Genomic DNA, 13,460 nt, shown 5'->3' with positions numbered 1-13,460 from the left:
AGTTAACAACAGTCCACACCTATAGTCAATGGATGTTAGTGTTTTCATTGCAATACTGATGTGTTGGAAGGTAGAATTAGAATATCTCAACATAAGAAGAACCCCCCAGAAGAATCTCTCTAAACTGGGAGAATGGGCTGCAAAATGGCAGATGCATTTCAATGTAAGTAAGTATAAAGTAATGCACATGGGGCAAAAAAATAATCAAAACCACAAATAGGCTGATGGGTTCTGAGCTGTCTGTGACAGATCAGGAGAGAGATCTTGGGGTGCTGGCGGGCAACTTGATGAAAGTGTCGATCCAGTGTGTGGTGATAGTGAAGAGGGCCAATTCCATCCTTGGGATAATTAAAAAGGGATTGAGAATAAAATGGTCGAGATTAATGCCATTGTACAAATTGATGGTAAGGCTACATCTGGAGTACTGTATGTAGTTCTGATCACCACATCTCAAAAAGGATATGGTGGAACTGGTGCAGAAGAGAGTAAACAAGTGCGCAATCCTAACCCCTTATGTCAGGGCTTTCCAGCACTGACATAAGGGCAATGCAGCTCTGAGGTAAGGGAACAAACATTCCCTTACTTTGAGGAGGCCTCCCTGAGTGACACCCAACTGCAGGATGCAATACACGTTCCATTCGCACCACTATGCCAGTGCTGGAAAGTACTGACATAAGGGGTTAGGACTGCAGGAACTTCTGCAGGATTTTAGGACCCTAAAATGATTATTAGGCTGGGGCACCTCCCTTATGAAGAAAGTCTACAGCATTTAGAGCTCTTCGGTCTGGAATAAAGGTGCCTTGAAAAAATGATTGAGGGCGCAATCCTAAGCCCTTATGTCAGTGCTTTCCAGCACTGGCATAGCGGTGCCAATGGGATGTGTGCTGCATCCTGAAGTTTGGTGTCACTCATGCAGGCCTCCTCAAAGTAAGGGAATGTTTGTTCCCTTACCTCAGAGCTGCGTCGCCGTTATGTCAGTGCTGGAAAGCACTGACATAAGGGGTTAGGGTTGCGACCTGAGATATACAAAATTATGCAAGGGTTGGATAGAGGTGTGTTGTTTTCCCTCTTACACAACACCAGAACCAGGGGACATCCCCTAAAATTGAGCACTGGGAGAGTTAGAACAGACAAAAGGAAGTATTTCCTTACCCAGTGTACAATTAGTCTGTGGAACTCATTGCCACAAGATGTGGTGGTGGCGGCGTCTACCCTAGATGCCTTTAAAAGGGGATTGGACAGATTTATGGAGAAAAGTCAATCACAGGTTACAAACCATGATGGGTATAAGCAACCTCTTGGTTTTAGAAGTAGACTACCTCAGAATGTCAGATGCAAGAGGGTGGCACCAGGATGCGGGTTGCTTGTTATCTTGTGTGTTTCTGGAGGCATATAGTGGACCACTCATTGTGAAATACAGGAAGATGAAATAGATGGGCTGTTGGCCTGATCCAGCAGAACCTGCTTGTAATTAATACATTATATGTAATATATATGTTCGTAGGTTTTCATGGTCAGCAAAAATCCAACAGTTTAACATATCCGGGTGAGAAGAACATGGTTGTGTAAAATCCATGCTGTTAAAAAGTCCAATGTTTCTGGCTTTCTCTCTCTAGCGAAATGTCCTGCCTAGGCTCGTTCCCTGACGAAGTTCTGAAAAATAACAGAACAAAATGTTGGACTTTTAACAGCATGGATTTTATACAATCATGGTCTTCTCGCCCAGATATGTTAAATTGTTGGACTATTGCTGGCCATGAAAACCAAATCCAAGTTGTTACATGTAATATAGTTTTAAATTTAATAGTAAGGAACCTAGTGTTTCAATTAACCACATGAAATCAATGTACGAGTGTTTTTAGCTTTTATTTTGTCACGTCCAATATTTATCTTGGATGTCCTACATTTGGAAGTGCCTTGTCCTCTTTGGCAGTTATGACATCTGGTCACCCTGGGTGCAGGGGTCATTTAGCGATAGCCTGAAAAAGGGAAAGATGGACGCGTGTGTACAGGATTCCAGGGACCTGCGGTGGGTGGGGAGGCAGGTGAGGCAGTGCCTCCCCACCAGAGAAAAGCGCTGCCGTCGTCATGTGAGGTACCCAAGCACCCACGCCATACATGCAGAGCTTGGCCCCAGATCCTGTGAAGAGCGTGGCTTGTGGGTGATTGGGCACCTCACACGATGGCTGGCGCTTTTTGAAGCACTCCGGTGGGGAGGCACTGCCTCACCTGCCTGCCCACCCACCGCACGTCCCTGCAGGCTTCAAGGGGGGGGGGGGAGTTGCCCGTGGTCAGGTGTGACCTGCGCGTGAAAAGCCTGCTGCTGCGTCTGAGAGGGAGCAGGTAGTACCTGCAGCCGCAGTAGCCCGCTGCGGACAGCAGGCGGCTCCCGCGCTGGGCTGGCGCCGCCTCTTGCCTGCCGCGGCTGCTGTTGCACACACAGGGAGGGGAGGCGACGGCTAAAATTTCCTGCCTGCCTGGAAGCGAGCGCGGTCCTGCAGCCGGGCGGGCAGGGCAAGGCGGATGCCAGGGCGCCCTCCGCTTGCCGCTGCCCCCGCCACAGCTCGCCAGCGGCGCTGCGAGGAGGGCATGTGGAGCCGGCGCGCCCGGAGGAGCCGAGCTGGGCGCATCCCCGGGAGGTAAGCGGTGCGAGCGAGGCCAGCTGGCAGAGGGATGCAAGCGGCTGGCGGGTGCTGCTGCTGCTCCCCCCGCCGCCGCCCGGGGTGAGGATGCCAGCCGCGGCTGGCTGGCTGGCTGCCCATCCCAGAGCCGCCCGGGGCACGGACGCAGCAGAGGCTTCTCCACACCCAGCCCGCAGCAGCTGCACCGCCAGGGCACGGAGCGGGCAAGCGCCTCCCTTTCGCCGCAAAGGGTCTCTGCCTCCCCCCCCCCGCACTCCATGCAGCCGAGCGGCTCCTGTGCAAGCGAAGAACCGGGTCTGGCAGTGCCTCCCCCGGGAAGACGCGGCCAGGGCTGCCTGTGTGCCCGCTGCCGCCTCTGGTGGCCTTGGCCGGCCGCCAAGGAGGTGGGGGTGTTGCAGGCGGAAAGGGCATTTCCCTTGGCGAAGAGAGAGCCGGGAGGGAAGGAGCCAAGCAGTGCCCGGGCAGGTGGCGGCAGGGCGGGGAGGGGGCCAAGTCGCGCGAGCGAAATGCGGCCAGCCTGCGGGGGGGGGGGGAAGAGATGGAACAGGAGGGCACCGGCTCCCTCCTGCTCGGGACTGCAGAGTCCCTGAAAGGTTTCTTGCCCCCCCCGCCCCCTTTTTCCCTGGTGACTCTCACTTTTCAGTTGAAAAGAAATAATTTTGTCTGCAATCCTAGCCACACTTTCCTGGGAGTAAGCCCCATTGCCTATCATGGGACTTACTTCTGAGTAGACACGCACAGGCGCCCAAGCCTCGGCGTGTCTACTCAGAAGTAAGTCCCATGATAGTCAGTGGGGCTTACTCCCAGGAAAGTGTGGCTAGGATTGCAGCCTCAGGCATGCCTCTTCTTCGGAGCCACTGTCTTGGTAGCTGTAAAATCAGGACACCCCCCCCCCCCCAGGCAGACAAGCATTTTCATTAACTATATAGGCTGGAAAGCAATACTGGGTGTCAGCTGAAATGAAACCACGTAATAACACTGTGGTGTGCTTGGCATTTACATGGCATTCTCTGAATATTCAAAGAATGGACTCTCGAACATTGTTTTAGTATCCCTACAACTCTGTCAGGTTGGTTCCGGTTCAGCAGCCTTGCACTATGCATGGGGTGTGTGTGATGCTGAAATGATAACTAGCCTAATGCTTCTTAGACTGCAATGATATGTACATTTCCCTGGGAGTAAGCAACACTGAACGCAATAGGATTTTTCTTCTGAGTGTACATTCATAGAATTGCACTGCGTGCAATATTTCAGCTAAAGACTTCCTGGCATAATGCTTGCAATCTTACAGCACAATCCTATGCATCTTTTTTTAGAGATAAATTCTGTTTATCTTGCCTCCATTCTCTTCCCCTCCCTCTGTCATTTCCCTTGTGTCAGTATAGTAAGCACCTCTGGGCACCTATCTTTTAATTCTGTATTAAATGTCATGGTACATTGATGATGCTATATAAAAATAGATCTGTTTGATAGGGCTTGGTGCCTAAGTAAGTGTGATTTGGAATACAGTGTTGCTGCTGCACTACAGTAGTTTCAAATTTAAGGTCTGAGGAATTCAGAGTGAAGAGAAACTCCAGGGTGATGTGTTTTTGTAATTCTGCATTTTAAGCATGTGCACGCACACACTCACAAATCTTTGCTTTCAAGACACTTTGCAAAAAACGAACTGCTGGGTACTATTAATGTGGCAAGGACAGTGGGGGCTCCAGTTTTTGGGGTCCTGTGGTGAAAGCTTTGTGGGGAGCCTCCAAAGATGCACTCTCCCTATGCTTTGGAAGGATGTGTATGCCAGCAAAGCAGCAACTGTTACCCTGCATGTGCCTGATCTTGTCTGATCTTGGAAGCTAAGCAGGGTCAGGCTTGGTTACTACTTGGATGGGAGACTGCCTGGGAATACTGGGTGCTTATACCATAGTCTTTCGAGACTGAAGGTTGCCAACCAACCATGCCAGCAACTCCTTCATGATTCCCAGGAAGCAAATTGAGCTGAGCCCTCCTTCACACTATTACTTGCAACTACAGCTGTGGTACCAGTACACTGCAGGACTACTCTCACCAGTCTGCTGCTTGGCTCTCATCATTAACTTTCTTGTTTGACCCTGACTAGGAAGGAAGTGAGCTGTTTGGCAGTGGAACAGATTGCTGAGGGAGGTGGTGGACTCTTCCTCACTGGACATCTTCAAGCAGAGGCTTGTTAAGTACCTGTTGGAGATGCTCTAGGAAGATTTCCTGCTACAGGCTGGGGGGTTGGACTAGATGACCTATTAGGACCCTTCTAACTCTGTGATTCTGTGAAGCAAGGGAAACCAGGTGACGGCCACAAACTATCCTCTTTCTTTCCCCTGTGCTTTTGAAAAGTTCAGATTCCCTATTCCTTCATGCAGCATTAGTGCACAGGATATCTGGGAGCTGTAAAGAAGTCTGTTTGTTGCTGCTGTTTCCCCACAATTACCTAGTAAAATGGCCACATGGCTTACCAGAGGTTATGGGCAGCAGCAGTGGACCCTTGATACCTCAGGTTTTGGTTGGGCATAAGCATAGGATCTTGTGTGGACACTGATACTAGCATGTGCCCACAAGGTCCCCGCCTGTGGAGCGATCCTCGGGCAAGGACGAGGTAGCATTGTATTCCTCTCACCAGGTATTGGTCATGATAGCATCTGTTAGACTAAGTAGAGAAATCTGTAGCAAGGCTTTGGCACAGTCTTTTCAGCAGTTGGATTTTTAATCAAGACTGATTAACATAGTTATGCATCTTTTACATAGCAAGAAGTTCTCTATGCAAATTAGGAGGAGTTTTGCTCATGGCAGTGATGAAATCTGCTATCACCTTCTCTGTTTATGCTTTGGTTGTATTTCTTTCTCTAGAAGATATTGAATTAGAAAGTGTTAAAATCTTTACATTGATCTGCAGAATTTGTTTCCTCAGGCAAATAACAGTGTGTTCTTGTCTGGGTTTGAGAGTCTTGAGGTGTAGGCGAGTAATGGCTGGAATGAGGATTTAGTATAGCATAGCACTACTTAATCTCAAATCATCTGGAGAGAGAATCATTTAAACTGTTTATGGGTTTGCTTTGTTGCATTTTTCTGGGAATAATGTCTATTCTGTCAATATTTGTAAGAAAGCAGTAATATCTCTGTCAAACATTATGAAGCAATAGCTACTGTTTTATGAAATATTACTGGATAAACAAATATATTGAAGAACAGGCATTTTTCAGTATGATCCTAACCTTGCTGAATTTGGGATTAATAAATCTTGAAAATTTCAATTGCACTTCTGTATGCTTTTAGAAGCAGCATTTTAGTACCACACACTGTGTGGTGGTCAATTGGTCCACAAAGTTAGGAGTTCTTGTTGCCTCAGTGCTTGTTTTGGGGAAGGACTGTAGCTCAGTGGATGAGCACTCCTTTGCATGCAGAAAGCCCTAGGTTCAATCCCTGGTATCTTCAGGTAGACCAGAGAGCCTGTTGTTTAAAACTTTGGAAAGCTATTGCCAGTCAGTGTCTTATAGACCAGCAGTTCCCAAACTGTGGGTCCAGGACCCACACGTGGGTCATGACCTAATTTTAGATCAGTCACAAAACTGACAGGGCAGATTAAGCTATGAACAACAAGGGTTAAGCAAGCTGTTATGTGAGGAGACGCACTGCTGACCAATCACCATTATAGCTACACCTTTTGGCATTTATAAATCAGGCAGCAGTCACTGGCCTCTAAAATGTTTGGGAACCATTGATATAGATAGTAAATAGATGAGTGTGTATAAGGCAGTGGCTTATCTTTTAAACTTTTATTTTTCTTGGTTACAAATAATATCCAAAAGTCTATAATCATTATTTCCAATGCAATTTTGCAATGGAATTGCATATGGAATTTTGCAATGGAATTGCAAATGGGGTTCAGGGCAAATATTTCAACGTCAAAGGCTGCTTGGTAAATCTGATTGCTGAGGTGGTGTTTGTGGTTCTCATCTTCATACCATACACTATACATGAGATCACAGTGGCTTATAGAACCAGAGTGAGAGGAAAAATTGTTTTTCTAGCAAAGTTAATGAATTCAAAATTGGTGTTCATGCTTCTAAAGCAAAAAAAATTGAAACAGAAAATCTGTTTATACTATACTGTACAAGGTACATGGTATACTATACATGGTACAAGAAATATAGGGCTGAAAATTGCATCCCCGTGTTGTCGCCTACCATCCTGATTCTGCAACCTAAAATTATCTCTCTGCTAATTTCCCCTGTTCCTGCAAATAGCATACAGTTATATAGACCAAAACCAGTAGGAGAACTTGACCTGGGGATGCTATTTTCAGTGGCAGTCACACATTTCTTATAACATTTAGGGCCAAATCCTATCCAACTTTCCAGCATTGATGCAACTATAGTGCACCTCAACTTAAGGGAACAAACCTTGAAGATACGAGAAACCTCGTATCTCTCTTCCCTCCCATTGCAGGATGCAGCACATGCCCCATAGGCATGTCTGCATCAGTGTTGGAAAGTTGGATAGGATTGGGCCTTTTATTCTGTCCTGAAACCAGACTTTTGGAATTGGCTCATTCAGAATGTCCCAAGAGTCTCCAGGGTTACAATGGGTTTGGAAGACTTAGGCCCAAATCCTAACCAACTTTCCAGCACTGGCATAGATGTGCCAATGGGACATGTGCTGCATTCTGCAGTTGGGTGGCACTCATGGAGGCCTCCTCAAAGTAAGGGAATGTTTGATGCATTGCCCTTATGTCAGTACCGGAGAGTGAATCCACTGTGATCTAACTCAGTCCAGCCACAAATGCTGCCATGACTTCCTAGTAGTGATATGTGTGATCTTGTTGGCGTATTTGTCCGCTACCATGCTTGTGTGAATTTCTGCTTGAAATTATAGGCTGTATCTGTGGATGTGCTAGGGCTGTTGTTACTCCTTCCTGCCATTGCATCCTAGGAGCATCTTAAGGAGCATCCTTTTGGGGAGGGGGAGAAATTGCATCAGTATCTGCTGAGACAGTTGACTTGCATTCCCCACCTCTTGTTTTGTGCTGGCATGCAAGGATATGTAATAAAATTGACCATATTATTCAAAGATGATTTACTAACTGGCTGTCTTCCCTCCAGGGTGAAGCCTATGAAAACTCTTGTATTGCCATGAGTTTAAATGGAGAGGAAAAACAGGTTTGCTTAAAGAGTGATTCAGTCAGAACCTGCACCTCCTGTAAAATGTGTGGCTGGACAGTTATAGTAGTAGGTGACATTTTGGACTGAGGCTTGTGGAAATGCATCAGGCAGACATTCATCAGAAATATCTCTGCCAAGTGAAGAGAGAGATGTGGTAAATGTCTCCTTTTGGATTTTCTGCCTGAATCCATCCCTCCCAGTGTCAAACTGAAAGACCAAGGCAAAGATTGGGTATTTCCAGCCTATACTGTATACTTCTGTATAGACCAGGAATGTCCAAACTTTTTGGCAGGAGGGCCAAGTCATCTCTCTGACACTTTGTCAGGGGCAAAGAATTAATTTACATTTCAAATTTGAATAAATTTACTTAAATTTACATAAATGAATATATTTGAGATGGAACTCATATGAATGAATGATGGTCTTGCAATAGCTTATGGCCTATAAAAGGCCTTGCACAAAGCAAGACCGGCCTTTCCTTCACTCCCATTGCTGCATCACAGATGTGAAACAACAAGCAGTAGAGGGAGCCCTCATCCCACAGCTCACACAGGAGGTCAAACAGTTACCCTCACGCTGAGAGCAGTTGCGTCGGGCCAGTGTGGGCTCTAGCAAGTCTTCGGAGGGCCAGACGCTCATTGGAGACTGGGGGCTCCCTGCAGACCAGATTGGGAGTTCCTGAAGGCCACAAGTGGTCCCCGGGCCAGGGTTTGGGCACCCCTGGTATAGACTGTAGAAAGTAGTTACTGTTTCCATGGTGTAGAGTGACCACCTTAATTAGTAATTTCCCATGCAGGATATACTGGGCATGTAAAAGGTACAGAAGAGAGCAATCTAAATGATTACTGGGCTGGGGCACCTCCCTTATGGGGAAAGGCTACATTGTTTGGGGCTCTTCAATCTAGAAAAAAAAGAAGGCTGAGGGGAGACATGATTGAGACATACAAAATTATGCAGGCGATGGATAGAGGGATGTGTTTTTCCCTCTTGCACTACATGAAAACCAGGGACATCTACTAAAATTTGTTGTCAGGAGTGATAGAACAGACAAAAGGATTGTTTCTTTACCCAGCACATATTTAGTCTGTGGAACTCCTTGCCACAGTATGTGATGATGGCATCTGACCTAGGTGCCTTTAAAAGGGGATTGGACAGATTTCTGGAGGAAAAGTACATCACAGGTTACAAGTCACGATGGGTATGTGTAACCTCCTGATTTTTGAAGTAGGCTACCTCAGAATGTCAGATGCAAGAAGGTGGCACCAGGATGCTAGTGTCTTGTGTGCTCTCTGAGATATCTGGTGGGCCACTGTGAGATACAGGAAGCTGGACTAGATGAGCCTTTGGCCTGATCTGCAGGGTTCTTTTTATGTTCATTTTGGAGCATAAGGGAAAATTGTCTTAACTTTCTCTTGATATTTTAACTTGGTTGTTTTTTGGAATGATAGGAGTTAACTACTTAATTATAGAAACAACCAGAAAGTGAAATTATTTGTTGCACACCCTGTCTGTGTGGAATTGTATGAGATGGAGTCTAATATTTTTAACTCTAATTTTTATTCACACATCATTTCAAGGTGCTTGACCAACTTTGGGCACCCTGTTGGAGAGGGGGAGGGTAAAGTTTAAATATAGTTTAAATATCTATGCTTACGTTTAAATATCTAAGTTTACATATCTATGCTTACATAGATAAAATGAATACTAGATTGTTTTAACATGTGCACAAATACACCACCTTTGTAAACTATTGTCAGAATTAAATAACTGAAGTTAATGAGCAAATTCCATTACATCAGAGTTAGGCAGGGCTGGCTCATCCATGAGGCCCATTGAAGCAGTCACCACAGGCAGCAGGTTGGTAGGAGTTCTCATCTTTGTCTGCCTGCTTGGCCTCACTGCTCCACATTCTTCCATTCCTTAAAGGGTGGGGTGGCCCTTTATGTTAAGGAAGGGATAGAATCCAGCAAAGTAGAGATTGAAGGTGGGTCCGACTCCACCGTAGAATCTCTGTGGGTTAAATTACCAGGCTTGTGCAGCGATATAATACTGGGGGCGTGCTATCGTCCTCCAGACCAGAAATCTGATGGGGACCTTGAAATGAGGAAACAGATCAGGGAGGTGACAAGGAGGGACAGGGTTGTAATCATGGGGGACTTCAATTATCCTCATATTGACTGGGTCAATTTGTGTTCTGGTCACGATAAGGAAACCGGATTTCTTGACGTGCTAAATGACTGTGGCTTAGATCAGCTAGTCACGGAGCCCACCAGAGGACAGGTGACTCTGGATTTAATATTGCGCGGTACGCAGGACCTGGTTAGAGATGTAAACGTTACTGAGCCATTGGGGAACAGTGATCATGCTGCGATCCGTTTTGACGTGCACGTTGGGGGAAGAATACCAGGCAAATCTCTAACAAAAACCCTTGACTTCCGACGGGCGGACTTCCCTCAAATGAGGAGGCTGGTTAGAAGGAGGTTGAAAGGGAGGGTAAAAAGAGTCCAATCTCTCCAGAGTGCATGGAGGCTGCTTAAAACAACAGTAATAGAGGCCCAGCAGAGGTGTATACCGCAAAGAAAGAAGGGTTCCACTAAATCCAGGAGGGTGTCCGCATGGCTAACCAGCCAAGTTAGAGAGGCTGTGAAGGGCAAGGAAGCTTCCTTCCGTAAATGGAAGTCTTGCCCTAATGAGGAGAGTAAAAAGGAACATAAACTGTGGCAAAAGAAATGTAAGAAGGTGATATGGGAGGCCAAGAGAGACTATGAGGAATGCATGGCCGGCAACATTAAGGGGAATAATAAAAGCTTCTTCAAATATATTAGAAGCAGGAAACCCGCCAGAGAAGCGGTTGGCCCTCTGGATGGTGAGGGAGGGAAAGGGGAGATAAAAGGAGACTTAGAGATGGCAGAGAAATTAAATGAGTTCTTTGCATCTGTCTTCACGGCAGAAGACCTCGGGCAGATACCGCTGCCCGAACGGCCCCTCCTGACCGAGGAGTTAAGTCAGATAGAGGTTAAAAGAGAAGATGTTTCAGACCTCATTGATAAATTAAAGATCAATAAGTCACCGGGCCCTGATGGCATCCACCCAAGGGTTATTAAGGAATTGAAGAATGAAGTTGCAGATCTCTTGACTAAGGTATGCAACTTGTCCCTCAAAACGGCCACGGTGCCAGAAGATTGGAGGATAGCAAATGTCATGCCTATTTTTAAGAAGGGAAAGAGGGGGGACCCAGGAAACTATAGGCCGGTCAGCCTAACATCCATACCGGGTAAGATGGTGGAATGCCTCATCAAAGATAGGATCTCAAAACACATAGACGAACAGGCCTTGCTGAGGGAGAGTCAGCATGGCTTCTGTAAGGGTAAGTCTTGCCTCACAAACCTTATAGAATTCTTTGAAAAGGTCAACAGGCATGTGGATGCGGGAGAACCCGTGGACATTATATATCTGGACTTTCAGAAGGCGTTTGACACGGTCCCTCACCAAAGGCTACTGAAAAAACTCCACAGTCAGGGAATTAGAGGACAGGTCCTCTCGTGGATTGAGAACTGGTTGGAGGCCAGGAAGCAGAGAGTGGGTGTCAATGGGCAATTTTCACAATGGAGAGAGTTGAAAAGCGGTGTGCCCCAAGGATCTGTTCTGGGACCGGTGCTTTTCAACCTCTTCATAAATGACCTGGAGACAGGGTTGAGCAGTGAAGTGGCTAAGTTTGCAGATGACACCAAACTTTTCTGTGTGGTAAAGACCAGAAGTGATTGTGAGGAGCTCCAGAAGGATCTCTCCAGACTGGCAGAATGGGCAGCAAAATGGCAGATGCGCTTCAATGTCAGTAAGTGTAAAGTCATGCACATTGGGGCAAAAAATCAAAACTTTAGATATAGGCTAATGGGTTCTGAGCTGTCTGTGACAGATCAGGAGAGAGATCTTAGGGTGGTGGCGGACAGGTCGATGAAAGTGTCGACCCAATGTGCGGCGGCAGTGAAGAAGGCCAATTCTATGCTTGGGATCATTAGGAAGGGTATTGAGAACAAAACGGCTAGTATTATAATGCCGTTGTACAAATCGATGGTAAGGCCACACCTGGAGTACTGTGTCCAGTTCTGGTCACCACATCTCAAAAAAGACATAGTGGAAATGGAAAAGGTGCAAAAGAGAGCGACTAAGATGATTACGGGGCTGGGGCACCTTCCTTATGAGGAAAGGCTACGGCGTTTGGGCCTCTTCAGCCTAGAAAAGAGACGCTTGAGGGGGGACATGATTGAGACATACAAAATTATGCAGGGAATGGACAGAGTGGATAGGGAGATGCTCTTTACACTCTCACATAATACCAGAACCAGGGGACATCCACTAAAATTGAGTGTTGGGCGGGTTAGGACAGACAAAAGAAAATATTTCTTTACTCAGCGTGTGGTCGGTCTGTGGAACTCCTTGCCACAGGATGTGGTGCTGGCGTCTAGCCTAGACGCCTTTAAGAGGGGATTGGACGAGTTTCTGGAGGAAAAATCCATTATGGGGTACAAGCCATGATGTGTATGCGCAACCTCCTGATTTTAGAAATGGGTTAAGTCAGAATGCCAGATGTAGGGGAGGGCACCAGGATGAGGTCTCTTGTTATCTGGTGTGCTCCCTGGGGCATTTGGTGGGCCGCTGTGAGATACAGGAAGCTGGACTAGATGGGCCTATGGCCTGATCCAGTGGGGCTGTTCTTATGTTCTTATGTAAACTATTGTCAGAATTAAATAACTGAAGTTAATGAGCAAATTCCATTACATCAGAGTTAGGCAGGGCTGGCTCATCCATGAGGCCCATTGAAGCAGTCACCACAGGCAGCAGGTTGGTAGGAGTTCTCATCTTTGTCTGCCTGCTTGGCCTCACTGCTCCACATTCTTCTATTCCTTAGATTGGAAAAGGGACAGAGAGGAAACTGACATGTAGAAGAGAGGGGAATGCCCAACTTGAACAGTGGGTAGTAGAAGGAGCTGAGGCTGGTGCATCAGCAGGCAAGGGGGGGTGGGTAGCATTTGGCATGCTGTCTCAGGCATCGGACCAGAAGCTGGAATCTAAGTATTTCACAATTCTCCCTCCAACAGCCAAATGCCCCTATGATAGAAGCCAAGCTGAAGACAACAGCCCTTCTCTCTTCCAAGCAGAGGATGCTCCATTTCTAAGTACGATTTTTAATAAGAATTCTAGAACTGCTTTCCACCTTCAAAATGCATTCTGTTATTTCCATCACCTGACAGTTCTCTCTATTTTTAACTGAAAGGGAAACTAATGGTTGCACTATTTCAATGTTTTCAGGACCACATACTTGCCAACCTCTTCTGTACCTGTGAATTCTGTATGTTTAAATAACTCACTTTCTGCAGAGACTATCTTGCACAGCCTAATCCTCTGCAGGTGAATTCTGAAAAGCAGGTCTTACCTTGCTTTCTTCTCTTTTCTCTTGTGTGTGTTTGTGCTGCTGGAATGTCTCTAGATTAAGAGACAGTAATATCTTGATGGCTGAAATTGCACTGGATCTCTGGCTGAGAACATAGAGCTAAAATTTTTGCAGATTTGCAGTCCGGTCTTCTGTTTGACCACTTAGAAAATTCTGAATGACTTAGGGCCCAATCCTATCCAACTT

The 13,460-nt window shown here is 46.4% G+C and overlaps 1 protein-coding gene across 1 annotated transcript in view; it reads left to right on the top strand.

Moving 5' to 3' along the window:
• The first annotated feature begins 2,581 nt into the window (after positions 1-2,581).
• PTPRE (protein tyrosine phosphatase receptor type E) overlaps positions 2,582-13,460 on the top strand; it is a 149,159-nt gene continuing 138,280 nt past the window's right edge. The window contains exon 1 of the mRNA XM_066619135.1: positions 2,582-2,639. The gene's annotated coding sequence lies outside the window, so the exon portion shown is untranslated. The remainder of the gene's footprint in view (positions 2,640-13,460) is intronic.

This window comes from Tiliqua scincoides, chromosome 3 (genome assembly GCF_035046505.1).
Source record: "Tiliqua scincoides isolate rTilSci1 chromosome 3, rTilSci1.hap2, whole genome shotgun sequence".
Classification (NCBI taxonomy): domain Eukaryota; kingdom Metazoa; phylum Chordata; class Lepidosauria; order Squamata; family Scincidae; genus Tiliqua; species Tiliqua scincoides.
Note: the sequence above shows the minus strand (reverse complement) of the source record. Positions and strands in the feature narration are given on the sequence as shown.